Source organism: Salvelinus sp. IW2-2015, linkage group LG16 (genome assembly GCF_002910315.2).
Source record: "Salvelinus sp. IW2-2015 linkage group LG16, ASM291031v2, whole genome shotgun sequence".
Classification (NCBI taxonomy): domain Eukaryota; kingdom Metazoa; phylum Chordata; class Actinopteri; order Salmoniformes; family Salmonidae; genus Salvelinus; species Salvelinus sp. IW2-2015.
Genome location: NC_036856.1, coordinates 10,854,839 through 10,872,372, shown reverse-complemented (window position 1 = coordinate 10,872,372; position 17,534 = coordinate 10,854,839). Strand labels below are relative to the sequence as shown.

Genomic DNA, 17,534 nt, shown 5'->3' with positions numbered 1-17,534 from the left:
TCAAAGTCTGACTCTCGTTGCACAGGCGGAGAGCCTGGCGTGAAAGGAACTTCCCTAGCTCCCAGTCGAGATGTCGGACAAAATGCCATTTTAAAACCGTCCCGTGACTCCTGCGGTGTCTACCGACATCCCCCAAACAAAAACCGACCCTCGGAGAATGAATGCACAACTGGTAAATAAATAGTCACTTCTCAACACGTCATTTCGTTGGCTAGCTGCCAGCAGTGATTTCTATTGCAGCGATGTTGAAGGGCTCTGGCTAGAATTGCTGTTAGCCAGCTCGAAGGATGAAGTAAAAAGCAAACGTTAAACGAAGCCTACTTCAGCAGGAGCAAAAATACCCTACTAAGTTATCATAACTGCTTTACATAGAGTAGTGTACTGAGACAGATGAGGTGTGGTGAGGCTGGCTGCAATGCATGCAGAGGAGACCGAGAGAGGTTAGTAGGATACAGTGGTTCGCAAACTAGTGGTCTGGCCCGTTGTGGGATCCTCTGAGAAAATATTTACTAATTTTATCAAACAAGTTAGGAACTTTCAATTTTGTTTTCAAAATGAACATCTCCACATGGTCTATCTTCCCTATAGGCATACATTAACATGCAACCAATATAATACATTAACATGCAACCTATATAAAATTGTGCAAACATTGCTTTATTTTAGGCTATATGTGTATGTAGCCTACTCTACTGTGTGAGAAGCTGCATGGAAGAATTCCAATGTCTATAGAAATGGCAGACATTTTTTTTTCTCCTTTCATTGTCAGCAAAAATGTTGGCCTTATGCCTATATGACTGGAGACATTAGCAGAATATTTCTAATACGACAAAAAATACAGAGTAGCCTGGCACTGACGGGTAGAAGCCTCTCCGCAATAGGCCATTCCTCTTCTCGTGAAATCCCAGGAAAAGCTATAGGCTACAAAAGTTACAGTACATTTTGATATATTTTTTATACAATGCCTATTGGGGAAAGGATCAGGCTTGCTCTGCCTAATTGCAAAATGTAAAACAGGCCTACAGCATAGGGGCATGTAGGGGAAAGTTGAGGAGAGAAAGCGCATTGGTGTGATCACTTTTGGCAGGTTATGATAACATTGTTGCACTGATGCGTTGCAAATAGTTGCACAGGACAGACAGAGATGAGCTCAATGAAAAAGACCCAAAGTAATTGACAACCATTCGAAAAATGGAAATCACTTGCAAACCACTTGAGCAATGAGGCAATGACATGCTGTAAAAGATATGCAGGCTAAACAGCGTTTGTTGTTGAATTACTACATTTAAATACAAGTTACTATTCTTTTTCATTAGGCCTACATATATTGTACATTGAAGTAGTACTTGCAGTTGTCACTGACAGTGAACACACCCTGAAAGCACTGAATGGTCTGAACCAGTGTGCGTTAGAGATCTTATGAATGGTTTTGTTACCACATTAATAGGCAGCGTGCAGTAGGATGCGTTGATCAGTTGAGTGGCAGGTGTAGGACTAGAATGATAAACAATCAACTTTCCTCTGTGGATGCTTTTTATAGTTATGTAGCCTATAGTTGATCATTATAGTTATTGGCTTGGTGGATGGCCCTTAACTCTGACACAACTAACGTTATTATCACAACATAACTAGCCTACTAGTAGGTCTAGCTCACATTAATGAATTCAAATCCATCACTTCCATTGTTTGGCTGTGGCCATAGCAACGTTTGAAAATTAGGTGGATACTAAACAAGTTAAATGTATTTCACACACATTGCTACATGTAGCTTTCTTGGACACTGGGTCCCCTCATTTCCCACGCCGAATAGCCTGAAGCCACAGGGCTCTTCTTGCAGGCTCTATTTCCCTACATTGGAGCATTGCGAAGCGTAGGTTGGGATTTTTGACCTGGTTACATGTACATTAAACACAGTTTTTCGGCATGTTCTGTTATTCTGTATAACAAAAAATGTATGACGAAGTTGGCTCTTTTACACTGGGGTTCAATGGGAATGAATGTTTGTTTTCCACAATTTCTGAGCGGGGTCGAGGGGAATTCCTTATTATTATGTGAATTGCGACTCAGTATATAGAGTACAACAGTATGAGTCATAATACCCATAAAACCTAAAGGTCAAACAAGGAAATGTTTCCAACTGTTTTTCCACCATTCAATTTTCCCATAAGGGATTTTAGAAATGCTTWAAAAAAGGGCTGTGTTTTGTAAATCTATCTAGGACAAGGGGATTTTTATCAATATACTGAACAAAAATATAAACGCAACATGCAACAATTCAAAAGATTTTGCTGAGTAAAGAAATCAGTCAGTTGAAATAAATAAATTAGGCCCTAATCTATGCATTCCACATGACTGGGCAGGGGCGCAGCCATGGGTGGGAGGGCATAGGCCCACACACTTGGGAGCCAGGCCCACACACTGGGGACAGAAATACTCCTCAGTTTCCACAGCTGTCTGGGTGACTGGTCTTAGACGATCCCGCATGTGAAGAAGCCGGAAGTGGAGGTCCTGGGCTGGCGTGTTTACACGTGGTCTACGGTTGTAAGGCCAGTTGGACATACTGCCAAATTCTCTAAAATGATGTTGGAGGTGGATAATGGTAGAGAAATTAACATTTAATTCTCTGGCAACAGCTCTGGTGGACATTCCTGCAGTCAGCATGCCAATGGCACGCTCCCTCAACTTGAGACATCTGTATCATTGTGTTGTGTGACAAAATTTTAGAGTGGCCTTTTATTGTCAGTATATATTCGCCTGTGCCAAAAAAATGAAATGCTAATTAACTGCTAATGTGGCTATCATAAAGAACTACAAATGCCATAATGATCTGGACAAGACTGACAAATCCGGGCAATGGTAAGAATGAACTATCTAATGTTTGCTAAATGTAGTAATGAATAAATTGGCAACATTTAAATGGACAATTCTGTGAGCTTTAAATTGACACCACCAGTTAGCAAAGGTGAGAGAGATTTACATGGTTATCAAAACGTCACGCCAGGGTAAGCCTTATTAAGTAGGGAGGCACCGATATGACATTTTTGGCCAATACCGATATCTGATATTTTCCTTGCCAAAAGAAATTATACCGATATTAAATTTTTTTGCAGCATTTTAAGCATTCTAGTACAGTTAAATAGTTGAAACACACACACACACACACTGACCAAAAGTTATTTTGTTGGCATTTACATATGTCACTATTACTAGTAAAACATAATCAAAACCAATTTCTTTCACTTACTTGCTGTGCTGTTTCGTTGTTCATTTGTTCAGTCTCAACCAGGATTTCATCATATATGTCAAGCAGTGAAGTTTCAGCTCTCTTTTCGTGGCTTCTCTTCCTCTGTGCGCACTGTCAGTGTGTCCGTTTCCATCTTGTCCAGCTGTGTTTGTAACATTTCACTTAAACCCTGTTTCTTGTCTGCATCGAAGTAGCAGTCCTTGTACCTAGCATCGAGCATGGTGGTGACACAGTAAAAGAGGCTCAGAGAGAATGCTCCCGAATCACTTGTTCACAGCCTCTAGTAGAGTACTTTTCCAAGTTAAGCCGACGGTCTGTGTTGGTATTTTTGTTGAGCAGGCGTTTCAATGCCATGACAGAGGGTATCACGTCTGCTGCAGACACATTTGAGCTTATTTCTCGAGTCAGTTGTTCGAATGGAGCTAGGAGTGTTCATGTTTCAAACATCTCAAATGCCATTGAAATGGCAGCAGCGGTATGAGAACCAGCACATTCTTGAGCATGCAATACAGCTTTCCTCAGTACGAAATCCTCATGGACCCACTGTGCTGTCAGACTCATAATGCTCATGTGGCTGACATCGCTGGTCCAAATGTCAGTCGTGAAGCTAATAGCAGTGACGCCCATAGCAAGTAGCTCATGGATGTGAGTTTCAACAATACTGTATAACAACACTTGAAAAATAGCACRTACTTGGTGTAATATTCATATGTGTAAACATACGGAATTGTAATTGGATGCATTTTACCGCCATATCATACTGTGCTATGATTGGTTAAGACCACCCAAATGGTTAGGTGATGGTCAGTTTGATCCTGGTTGGCGATACGTTAACATGCCAGTTATAGCTAGCTAATAAAGAGCTACGTTGAGAAATATCCTGTAGTACTGCATTTTATTATTTTGTACAAAGCGTGCAAAACAAGACACTTGGTAGTGTGTACCATTGCCTGACCAGTCGGCGAAAGCCGCCAACATCCACGACAGAGAACGATAGATTGTCAAGGGCAATGAATTCCATTATCTTGGCGTTAATGGATTTCGCCTTTGAGTTGTCTCGCTGAAATTTTCTTACTCTTTCAAATGACTGCTCGACTTGTTGACGGCTAGATCCACACAGCAGACATTGTGGGCTAGGTTAGGAATGCTGTTGAATGTGTAGCGCTATATTTTTTGTGGCGTCACTACGTCATCTACCTACGTTATATATGTATGCACGTCAGCTTTGACATCGGTTTTGCACATCGGCATTGAACTATACATCGGGCCGATGCTGATGTTGGCATTTTTAGCCAATATCGGAGAATTCTTACTAATATATTGTGCATTCCTAATTTTCAGTGTTTCTAAAATTCCCAATGGGGAAAAATTCATGATGGAAAAACGATTGGAACCATTTCCCTGTTTGACCGCTATGTTTTCTGGGTATTGAGGTTACAGGGTTAAGGGTTAGGTTTAAAATCACATTTTAAGAGAAATTGTAGAAATCGGCGGTGTACGACCAACACCACCGAAGTMAAACACCAGCGTAATAGTTGCATCCATTTGATTTTATCTCTACCAGACAAATAAAAGACAAATCAAACTAAGCCGGTTTGCACTTTCGTTTGTGATGTTACAACTGTACTCAAAGTGCATCACTCATCTAATATCTGTAGAGGGCGCTGAGCAATTTCATTTTTGGTGCAACAGTGCTTTGTATGGAATATCGCTTGCAGTTTTTTCTCAACTTTTCCCACCGCGCGTTGCCCGCTAGAGAGAACCGTTCTCCTAGCAGCAGGATATTATGATGAAAGCACAATCGGGAATGATCTTTTCTAAATAAGAGTCCCCATGCAAAGACATGCTAAACTGAGAATATCTAGAATATCTTTTTTTTTTAGCACTTTAGTGCAATACTACTGTTTTTCACAGCATTGCAACCAGTGGTGTAAACACACCCCAAAAAACTACTTAAGTAGTACTTTAAAGTATCTGTACTTTACTATTTATATTTTTGACAACTTATACTTTGACTTCATTACATTTCTTAAGAAAGCCATGTAATTTTTACTTAATATATTTTCCCTGACACCCAAAAAATCTTGTTACATTTTGAAGGACAGGAAAAGAGTCCAATTCACGCGCTTATCAAGAGAACATCCCTGGTGTTCCCTACTCACTCTGATCTATCGGACTCTAAACAGTCATGCTTCTTTTGTAAATGATGTCTAAGTGTTGGAGTGTGCCCCTGGCTATCCGGAAAAAATAAAATAAAACATGGTGCCGTCTAGTTTGCTTAATATAAGGAATTTAAAATTATTTAGACAATTACTTTTGATACTTGAATATTTTTGCAATTATATTTAATTCTGATACTTAAGTATATTTAAAAATATATATTTTAGACTTTTACGCAAGTAGTGTTTTACTGGGTGACCATCACTTTTACTTGACTCATTTTCTATTGAGTTATCTTTACTTTTTTCTCAAGTATGACAATTAGGTACTTCTTCCACCTCTGATTGCAACTACTTTTGAAAAAATAAATTAAGAACTTGATTTATTTTATGCCAGCATTTCTTGTCGAAGTTTATACAAATACTGGTATGCTGAAATTGAAAGAAATAGACTTTGAATAAAATAAAAATATACGTTATTGGAATGACTTTATGGAAGTGGTGGAGAACGAAGTGCTGCTGAATATGTACAAAACAGGTCTCCCTCAAAACGACACATATTTGGTTAGTATGGACCCTACTGAGAATTTCCCACCCCACTTTAGCTGAGACGAGTAGATTTTGTTTTCTCTCTATAAGCCAAGTATCCCATGTAAAGTCTATTACAGTGTATTCCATTGGAGGCAATGGATGGGGTGGAGTGAAAAGCCAGCAGCAGGCCGTGTGACACAGTCCCCCTAAAAAAACAAACATATTTTGTTAGTAGAGACCCTAATGAGTATTTTTCCACTCCCCTTTTAGCTAAGACAAATAGAAAAGTTCTCTCTACAGCCCATTTTTCTCAAAATACCAGCGTCAACATTGTATTTTTTCATTATTGGTCTTTAAAAAAAATGTCAACCTTATTTTGGATTTGTTATCATAAATTACTTATTGCCATTTCTTGATGGCACAATAAAKGTGGCTGTTGATTAAAAAAAAATATATATTTGTAATCAACTAATGATATTGCAATGTGTTGAAATGCGGGCTTTTATCTAGATTTTTTTTTTATTGCCATAACTAAAGTGACGTTATCATTTGTGCTGCTTGCAGAATAGTACTTTGCTAGAAAAAGGAAGTAGAGTAGCTGGCTAGCAGTTATTAGTCAGCTCGTGAAGCCAGCCAGTAGGTTTGAAAAGGATGTACAATTTAACGTATTTTACTACAAGACAGGTTTTAATATTCGGGTAAGATAGCAAACAGGTACACCACCTTGTAGATACATAACTTTGCGGGTTGCTTATGTTTTTTTCTGTTAGCTAATTTAATTGCGTAATTTTACTGCTTGATTCTGAACGACAACGTCCTTAGCTAACAGGCTAACGTTAGCTGAAGGTATTTGGTTAGCCAGTCTTGATTTAATCAAAAAGGGAACTACAAAAGTAGCTTTTTAAATTATCCGTCAGTTTTATGCGGGAAATACAATAAGGAAAGGAGTCATCTTAGACAATGAGAAAAACAACTGAACAAGGTAAGATAATGTATGTTTATCTAGCTTGTTCTGAACGTAAGTTTGTCAATGAACAAATCAATGAAATAAGGGAAGCAGACCCTAGAAAGAATTGTTGTGCCGTATTCAAATCATTTGGTGTAGGAGTTTTAGTGAACAAAGTGTCGCTATAGTAATCATTAGTGATAAGACATTTCACTGCAGTTCATTGGTGTCTATAATTCAAGTTACCTTATTGTCTACTTCCTCTTTTTGATTCTCATTCCAATGTCCAAAAAAAGCAGCCAGACAAGTTGGTAGTGAACTTAACAAAACCCATTTGCCTATGCATTGTGACGAGTGCTCTTGCTCATTGTATGTATGTGTGTAAGCTCAGACAAGTGTAGCTGACATACGTTTTATGGCACAGATGACACATCTTGGAGCAAAAAAGAGTGGGGTAGCCAAGCTTCAAAGTTAGAGGACTCTCCTCTGTAATTCAGTCCCACGTCCTTTCACCTCCACCCAACCACATGCTGCCAAAATCCTCCACAGCACTGTAGCTACATTACTAATGTATGACCTGTGGAAAAACTTAATCACAAACAGAAAAAGACCAAATAGGAACAAGGTCGTTCCATGTCATTTCAGCAAGCCACGACACCCATCATCTCCGGTTACAGAAACAAATTCAGAACAGTTAGAAGCAGATAAGATAAGCATTCCGGTAACATTATTTTGTTGAAATGTAATTATATCTTTGAGAAATTAAGGTAATTGATTGCAACCATATTGGCCATTTTAAAATTTTTATGATTCATATAATTTCGAATGAATATAGTACCTAACACATGATTTGGACCAAACTTTTTTTCTAATGAGTAAGACTTGAGGAATCCGAAGAAATGGTCAAAAGCCAACCACGGTGCCACAAATTTCTTTGCATTGTGGCCCAAATCCAATGAATGGGAGTAAAAAAAAAAAAAAAACACCTGGAACAGCACCATTTAGTGGTCAGAACCTGGTAATATAAGGATGTAAGCGGTGACATAAACCCAACAACTTCAATGACTAATTTCTCTGGACAGGGGGAGAAAAAACACCTCACCAAATTCACTGAAAATACATTATGTAGGATGAAGAAACAATGCTCAGAGCCCCAGCTCCATACTTCTTGTCAAACATAGAGAACTGATACTATATACTTGTTGGGGTGGGATGTGGGTGTCTTGACCATTTCTTTGGATTCCTCATGTCTAACTCATTGTTAGAAAACGTTTACTCCAATTTGGATTTTAGGTTATATTTTTAATATAATAATCCTATACATTTTAAATGGCCAGCTTGTGTGCAATCAATTAGCTGAATTTCGCAGTGATCAAATTCAATTCAACAAAATAATGTTCCTGGAATACTAATCTCATCTGTTTCTAACAGAAGCGATTTCAGAACAATCTGAGATGGGGAGTGCCAATCGTCTTTCTTGTCCTTTTTAAGGTGCAAGGTCCCAACAGTGAAATTAGGTGTAGGTTTAGCTGCAGTCTGTCATTCTTGAACTTGCTATTTGGTGTTATTCCAGTGGCGGTGTGTAATGAGCAAGTCATTTCCTCCTGATGAAATAATGTGTTTACACTTCCCTCTCTAAGCTGCTCTGTTTGCCATGTGTCTGCATTTAGTGGCCCTTACAGCTTCAACTTCTTTGAAAGATTTCTGTGCTGAACAAGATACAGCGACCATTTCGGCCCCTAACTCTGATTGGTTTCCTGTTCCCCAATCAGGTTTACTAATCTAATAAATAGAGACTTTGTTTCATAGCTAACTCAAATGCCTTGGAATGTGAAAGATATGAAAGACAGGGTTTCATTTGAATCATTTTCTTCTGGATGCACTGCAGAAAGCACAAAGGCTTTTTGTTGTCTTAAGGGCCATATGGCCCCTGGCTCATACCCCATTGCCCTACTGTTGTCAGGCTACTGGTGTTGGAAAAGTGGGAGGGTTAAAGCTCAGGGTGATGTTCCATTTTTAGGAGTCGGGAGTTCTAATTGGCCTAAACAGCCTGGCAGATGCAATTGAGTGGAACTGTGGGTGGAAAGATGATCAACGTAATTTCTCTCAGCCAGATACGTCTTGATATTCACTCCACATTTACAACATTTTGATAAAGGAATGCTTTGATACCATAATTTTACAAGCAGAAGTCTATTCTCTCTGGTAGTAGGCTAATGTGATAGAAAATATTTGCTCCGTATCTCAGTATATAGGCTAACTTAACAGAAATCCACACTTGTGTTGATTTCATCCACAATCCTATTTCCTATTTGCACAGGCAACATTGCTTTTGTATAAGCAACTAAGCAGATGGAAAGCTCTTTTCAGAGAAGTCTCATCAGTTTGATAAATTCACCAAAACTAAGCCATTGAGGTCTAGCACTCTTATACAGGAACTGTTGTTGTTCCCTGTTCTATGTCTTATCAAGCACACAGCATGTTACACAACTGCATTTTTAATTATAGGTTATTTCCTAGGCCCTACATTTCTTAGTCTCATACTATAGCCTTAATGAATGATGCTACTGTACAATGAGTGTACAAAACATTAAGAACACCTGCTCTTGTCATGAGCCTGACCAGGTGAAAGCTATGATCCCTTATTGATGTCACTTGTTAAATCCACTTCAATTAAGGGAAGGCGACAGGTTAAAGAATACTTTAATCCTTGAGACAATTGAGACATGGATTGTGTATGTGTGCCATTCAGAGGGTGAATGGACAAGACAAAAGATTTAAGTGCCTTTGAACAGGGTATGGTAGTGGGTGCTAGGGACAGCGGTTTGTGTCAAGAACTGCAACGCTGCAGTGTTTTTCATGCTCAACAGTTTCCTGTGTGTATCAAGAATGGTCCACCACCCAAAGAACATCCAGTCAACTTGGCACAACTGTGGGAAGCATTGAAGTCAACATGGGCCACCATCCATGTGGAACTTTTTTGACACACTGTAGTCCATGGCCCGACGAATTGAGGCTGTTCCGAGGGGGAGGGGCACGCAACTCAATATTAGAATGGCGTTCCTAATGTTTGGTGTACTCAGTGTATGTCGGAGGCTTGAGTGTAAGCCATTGACTGTATGGTGTAGGCCTATTGTGTTTTTAATTGTGCGGAAATGTGTTTCTTATTTTTAGATGATGACTCTCAGAAGTGGTTAAGCAAAGTGATGTATATGGGTGGGTGTGTTTAGTGAAGAGATGAAAGCTGTCTGTGAACCATATCTAGCGATCTTATCTCCCAAGCCCGTTCCTGACTGTGTCGTTCTGAGTTTCTCGAATAACTTGGAAAGTCACCCTKATTTTTCCACGTAGGCCCCAAGCAATGATGACTCATGGATACTTTGCGAAATTAGGTCAGAGAAAGTATACTGAACAAAAATATAAACACAACATGGAAAGTGTTGGTTTCATGAGCTGAAATAAAAGATCCCAGAAATTTTCCATGTGCACAGAAAGCTTATTTCTCTCAGATTTTGTGAACATATTTGTTTAAATCCCTGTTAGTGAATATTTCTCCTTTGCCAAGATAATCCAGCCACCTGACAGGTGTGGCATATCAAGAAGCTGATTAAACAACATGATAATTACACAGGTGCACATTGTGCTGGGTACAGTAAAAGGCCACTCTAAAATGTGCAGTTTTGTCACAACACAATGCCACAGATGTCCCAAGTTGAGGGAGTGTGCAATTGGCATGCTGGCTGCAGGAATGTCCATCAGAGCTGTTACCAGCGTATTCAATGTTAATTTCTTTACCATAAGCCACCTCCAACGGCATTTTAGAGAATTTGGCAGTATGTCCAACAGGCCTCAATCATTAGGCCCTAATCTATGGATTTCACATGACTAGGCAGGGGCACAGCCATGGGTGGGCCTAGGAGGGCACAGGCCCACCCACAAGGGAGACGGGGCCCACCCATGGCTGCACCCCTCCCTGCCCAGTCATGTGAAATCCATAGACTAGGGCATAATGAATTTATTTCAATATACCGATTTCCTTTTGAACTGTAACACAGTAAAATTGCTGCCTGTTGCATTTTATATTTTTGCTTAGTATATAATTAAGTAGGCCTATGCATGATATGATGATTCACTTTTTGTATGTGACTTTATAGATAGGAAACCATTCTGGTTTAATAGGTATCCATGTTTGGACTTGGAGTGTGGAGCAGGATGTGTAGCCCAGTGCTTCCAGGGTCAGATTTTTTTTGTATTATCCTCCAAATGGAAAAGAATAGGGTTTGGGAATCTGATCCTAGATCTGTCGTTCTCTTGTTAGAAACACTAATGAGTCCCCCAGCTCCCCCGGTCTGTTTATATGCTGCCTGGTCTACCTGTGGAAGTAGTCAAAGCCACCTGCCCTTGCATGATACTATAAAACAGAGTCTCAGCAGTTATTCAGTGGCGTTGAAATTATTTTAGAAGATGAAAGGACTTAAACTCACACACTTGCAGGATTTGAGACTGCGACCAAAACAGTAGACCCTTTGACATGGCGGTGCAACATCAATTTAAAATTGGTCGCTAGGGTGGCAGTGAATTGTTTTCATTGGTCACATTTTTTTTTCCGTTTACAATTAGCTTTTTATTATCAAGATTTATTTAAACAGCCCCCCCCCCCCCAGAAATGTCCGGGAACTTGCAGGTGCCTTGGTGGAAGAGTGGGGTAACATCTCACAGCAAGAACGGGCAAATCTGGTGCAGTCCATGAGGAGGAGATGCACTGCAGTACTTAATGCATTTGGTGGCCACACCAGATACTGACTATTACTTTTGATTTTGACTCCCCCTTTGTTCAGGGACACATTATTCCATTTCTGTTAGTCACATGTCTGTGGAACTTGTTCAGTTTATGTCTCAGTTGTTGAATCTTATGTTCATACAAATATTTACACATGTTAAGTTTGCTGAAAATAAATGCAGTTGACAGTGAGAGGACATTTGTTTTTGCTGAGTTACATATTGCTATACAAAATGTTATTTTTTTTTCTTTTGAGTGAACCTGAATAAACTCGGAAACCTGGAACAATAATTGGCATGGGCCTTCAGATCCTCCGTTCTACAGCTGCACCATTGAGAACATCTTGACTGGCTGCATTACCGCTTGGTATCCGACCGCAAGGCGCTACAGAGGGTGGTGTGTACGGACCAGGACATCACTGGGGCCGAGCTCCCTGCCATCCTTTGCCTGGCTAGCTCAACAGGTAGAGCATGAGACTCTTAATCTCAGGGTCGTGGGTTCGTGCTCCACGTTGGCCGCTCTGTTTGGGGCTCCCGAGTGGCGCAGTCATCTAAGGCACTGCATCTGTGCTGTAGCTGTCACTACAGACCCTGGTTCGATTCCAGGCTGTATCAGAACCGGACGGGATTAGGAGTCCCATATGGCGACACACATTTGGCCCAGGGTCATCCGGGTTAGGGTTTGGCTGGGGTAGGCCGTCAATGTTAATAAGAATTTGTTCTTAACTCACTTGGCTAGTTAAAAAAAAATGTGTATGTATATATTTCACACACACAGGCGGTGTCAGAGGAAGGACCTAAAAATTGTCKGACTCCAGCCACCGAAGTCATAGACTGTTCTCTCTGCTACCGCACCGCAAGCATAACTGATGCTCCAAGTCTGGAACCAACAGGACCCTGAACAGCTTCTACACCCAAGCCATAATACTGCTAAATAGTTAACCAAATAGCTAGCTGGACGATCTGCATTGACCCCCCCTTTGGACTAACTCTTCTGACTCGGCACATACGCTGATGCTACTGCTTATTATCTATCCTGTAGCTTAGTCACTTTACCCCCTACCCATATGTACAGTGCCTTCAGAAAGTATTCATACCTGTGCACTTATTCCACATTTTGTTGTTACAGTCTGAATTCAAAATGGATTTTGTCACCCATCTACACACAATAACCCACAATGAAAAAGTGAAAACATGTTTTTATGTTTGCAAATTTATTAACAATGAAATAGAGAAATATCTCATTCACTATACTTTGTAGAAGCGTTTAAATGATGCTTTCCCGGGCCAGTATTCTTTTCATTCGGGCCAGTAGCTTTCAGTTGGCACTGGCAAATTTACCTMGATGTCAAGCCCTGCATGCTAATTTAAAAGATGGCTAGTCATTATTAGCCTGGTTCTGTATTGAATGCAGGTACATTTATGGGACACAGGTCATTATCGTTGCACAGTGTCAAAAGATCGGTACGACCAGATCAAGAGCTGGTGCAATCAACTGGAAAAAGTTTGTTTGGATCCCTGACTTGGAGAGGAGCTGCTGCCTTGAAATGACAGTTCTGTAATAAATAGGCTAGGCCAAGTTGTGACTTTACTTTGAAATGACATCTAATGGAACTGTTAAGTCACTAGACAAATGAGAATGAATTAGCCTTAAGTTACTATGTGATAACATTGCTGAGGACATTTCTTGGCATGAAGGTCGTGGACACGTAGAGGCCTGTCTTTGTGTTTTTCAGGGAGGCTGTTTTCTTCCTGTCTCCTGTTGAAGAATACTGGGATGGGCAGGGAGGAGTGATCCTTTGTTAGTGTAGTTTACCTTTAGGCTTTCATAGTTAAGAACAAATTATTATTTACAAACTTGCCTAGTTTAAATAAAGGTTAAATAAAAACCTTTTATCAGTTCCCTCACCAAGTAACTCATTCACTGTCCATAGGCTAGTGTTCAAAAAATGTGACAACAAGTTGGCATTATGTAGGCATATTACAGTAATGCACTCCTTTAAGAACATCTGTCCCAATTTATATTTTCATTAATTCCAAGTACAGTATAGGAGTTTGTACCAGCATATTTAAACACTAAGCCTTTGGTTCTTATAAGCTCAGCAGGGTGCCCTGAACTGGTAATTTCTGAAAAGCTTGTCCAATGTAGGCTAGAATATGGAGTGGTTCTTGCAGGTGTTGGGGCCCAGGTCCTCTGTGTCTCTGTCCGTGAGTGGCTGAGGTTTTGGTCAGAGCAGGCCTCTAATCCAGAGGAGCCCTGCCTGCAGTATATTGACAGGAATGCTCCTGGGTGTGTCGTTTTGTGGGGAGAAGGAAGAAAAAGAGCTTTGAATTCTGCAGTGAGCAGCAAACCAAGCTATGTGGTGCAGATTTGGCGACGACGTGTGTTTTTGGTACTTTTTAAACGTATGGAAAACGCTTAAGCTGGAGACAGAACTTGGACGGCACTCCACAATCCTGCTGGCAACTCTGATCTCTCAATGTGGGCAATCTGAATTTATTGCGAGTTTATAAATAGCGGCAATTGCAGTGTATAAGTGAAAAAGCCAGACTGTCAATTTGAAGGCATATATTTGTTTGGGGCTGTTGTGCTGAGCCTTCATTCAGGCCACCACAGCCATCATAAAATAACATACACATAATGAAGTTAAACATAATGACGTCATGATGATGAATGATCAAAGACTAAACTATGTGTTTAGCTGGAGTTTTAGTGTAGCTTAATGTTCATCCACAAAATGCAACAATTTTCTAACACAGTGACGTGTGAAGTGTGTGAGTCATGGACAGATGACTGCATTTAAAAGCCACTTGTCGCATCATGCACGTCAAACGAGCTATCCCAGAAGATGGCGTAGGCTTAGACAACGTCTTAATATGCATTTTAAAGACCACATCACAGGTTTAGGGGCATCCCCTGTAGACATTTTCCTTGGTTGTCTTGCCCAGACAGGGAGGGAGGTACCCAAACAGGTACTGGTAGTGTTTTTAAATATTTTATTCCTGTAGACTAGGCCATTCCACATTATAAATAATATGCTGTAAAATTAGTATCCCAGGTCAAGTAGAGARTATTGGACCATGGCGCTACACCTCTACACCCACCCGCTACCGGTTCGGTCCCTGAGCTTAGCTCTCTCAGGAAGAGCGCTGTCTGGCCGTGTGTGTGGTGTGGACAGGATGACTGGTTGTTTGCCCTGGTGAGAAGTAATGCATTCCCCCTCCATCCTTTGTGGTCAGGGAGCCAGGCCCAGAGACATGACAGGCATTCCCCTGCACCAGACCCAGTCCTAGCATCCACCTTAAACCTGGCTTCTCCAGAATCCCAATGATCAGTCAAGGCCACCCTGTTTTCTCCCTTTCCTCTGACTAGCTGTACAGGTCCTGGGTGCGCTTTGGTTTCCTGTTTTAGAACATTAGCCTGATACTGACGTTTCATAAACTTTAGAATTGCTGTAATATGTCCATGGCTGACTTAATTGAATTGGTTGCGATGTGAAAAGTTACGTCTATATGAAGTGACGTGAATTCCCCCGCTGCTCCTCATGTTGATGATGATGATGAATATCAGTGGCCCGTTCCAGTGCCACAGTTCCAAGGTTCCTCTGGAGACCAAGGCCCAGTAAATAAACCCTTATAAATAAACACTGCGTACTTGAGAGAACACTGTGAGAGAAAATAACACGAGACTGAAGAGACCCGTTCATAATGGAGCTCCCACCCACCATTTTGACTTGACGATTAACGACAGAGGATGGGCGCAAAGGAGGGAATTCTTTGAAAAAATAAATAAATCAGCCAGGCGAGGCAATAATAGTGACAAACGATTCCCATTGAATGTGCCAGCTAGTCCAGCAACGGACTGAACTGAACACGGTATATGTTCCAGGCTGCAGCTCGAGCTGGCTGTGGAGTGAGGGATGCCTTAACGATTATGGTGAGTGATGGGTGGGAAAGAACAGAAGACCTTGATTCAGTGTTTAGTATTGCCCGGGTTCACCTGGTTGCGTTTGCTTGTGGTCTATTTTAACTTTTTCCAGGTCTGTCTGTTCACGGCTGAATGTCTCCAAATTTATGTTTGAGTGGAAGGATTCTATATATTGCTGAATGTTAAAATAACAGACATTCTAGGGTCATTTGGGGTGGCCGGTAGCCTAGTGTTTAGGTTGCAAGATCGAATCCTCGAGCTGACAAGGTAAATATCTGTTCTGCCCATGAGCAAGGCAGTTAACCCACTGTTCTTAGGCCGTCATTAAAACTAAGAATTTCTTCTTAACTGACTTGCCGAGTTAAATAAAGGGTCCATATGGAAGTGGCACTGTCAGCAGGCCTAGACCACATTTTATGGTTCGGGGCAACATTGCGGTTTTGAGATTCTAGTTCAGCAAAATGTGATCAAGTTCGTCCTTTGAACTGACTTACCAAAACAATGTGCCTGAAGCGTTTAGATCATAGTTTGTCACTTTACTGACCATCTGTGGATTTTCAAGGTGAGAAAGGAGTTATCCTTCCTAAAATGGTTGTAGTCACACCTTTTTAGTGCAGGAACCCGATAGGGCACCCAAACATCACCAGGGGTACGCCACAGTGAAGACTGCTCCACTGCCTTATAGGAGGAGATTACACAAGCCCTCCTTGGTAACAGACAAGCTCCTTAAATCAACATGCTGTTTTATGGCAATCCCGGTTGAACACATGTTTTAGTCTGACGGGGTGTGGTCAGGGTTTAGTACTTGACCTTAAGCTCCTGTCTCCAGAGCATTGTCTACTAGGAGTAGGAGGGAGGTAGCATGGGAGGGCTTAGCTAGGGGGGAGGGAAAAGTTAGTGGCTATTCTGGTGCCACAATGGAGTCATGTGTTTTTTAGAGCAGTGGCCCACATGAGTGCTCCCGCACAATATCCCCTCTGTCTGCCTCCTTGCCACAACTTCCCATTCACCTCTTGATTTCTGCCACTTGACGCTCACAGCTGCTCCCTCCACGCCTCCCCTTCCTTCTTGCCCCCGTCTTGAGACCCGACCCCCGTCTCTGTGCTCAGGCTTATTCAGGAGGGATGCAACATTACAGAATGTACAGACATGTTTCGATGGGATGTAGATTAACAGTTGTCAGCTCTAGAGGCCTCTAAACTGTAAATAGTCCGCTCTATGGTTTATTTATCCAAAATCCTGCTCCCCACTGACCTAACCCCCACCAGGTCTGAGCAGTTTAAGYGCAAAAGCAGGATATCCTGAGCCATGGAATGCTCTGGATTTCCTTATTGTAAAGGTAACGTTTCATGTGACCGCATTGAGTTGAGTTTCGGCTCATCCGCCTGACTGAAGGCACATTTCCCCTTTAACGCRACCATCTCTGCCATCCCCATCCATTCAAGCTGCCTTCTGGTTAAAAMAATCTTCTGCTGGGAACTCCTCTATTCTCATGCATGCAGGTCCTCTGGATTGAACGTTTGCATGTGATTAAACCTCATGTTGGTCTGCTGCAGGCCATGGCTTGTGGTTTATAGACTTGTTAGCTGACAACGTCCCAAACGATGGGGCAGAAGTCTGGTGTGTTATGATTCTGGACGGTCAGGTAACTGGCAACAATGACAAGAAGTTTCCATGTTGGGAATCGTAGGTGGCTTGTTTCAGCTCATTGCATCTTGTTATTGATACCTTGTTTTGACTCCTGACACATCTATACTAATATGGCAAAAATCCACTGCTAACCAACTAAATGTAATGTCTCAAATATCACTACAGTTACTTGTCACATGCATTATAAACAACAGGTGTAGACTAACAGTGAAATGCTTAATTATGGATAGGGCTGTTACGGTGAACACAAACGAGTCATGACGGCAGTCAAATTCCACTTGACCGTTTTGTCTTCGT

General features: G+C 41.2%; 1 protein-coding gene across 1 annotated transcript in view; it reads left to right on the top strand.

The window, feature by feature from the left end:
• Positions 1–6,538: 6,538 nt before the first annotated feature.
• The window catches only part of LOC111975928 (unconventional myosin-IXb), a 95,605-nt gene continuing 84,609 nt past the window's right edge, over positions 6,539–17,534 (top strand). The window contains exon 1 of the mRNA XM_070447716.1: positions 6,539–6,916. The gene's annotated coding sequence lies outside the window, so the exon portion shown is untranslated. The remainder of the gene's footprint in view (positions 6,917–17,534) is intronic.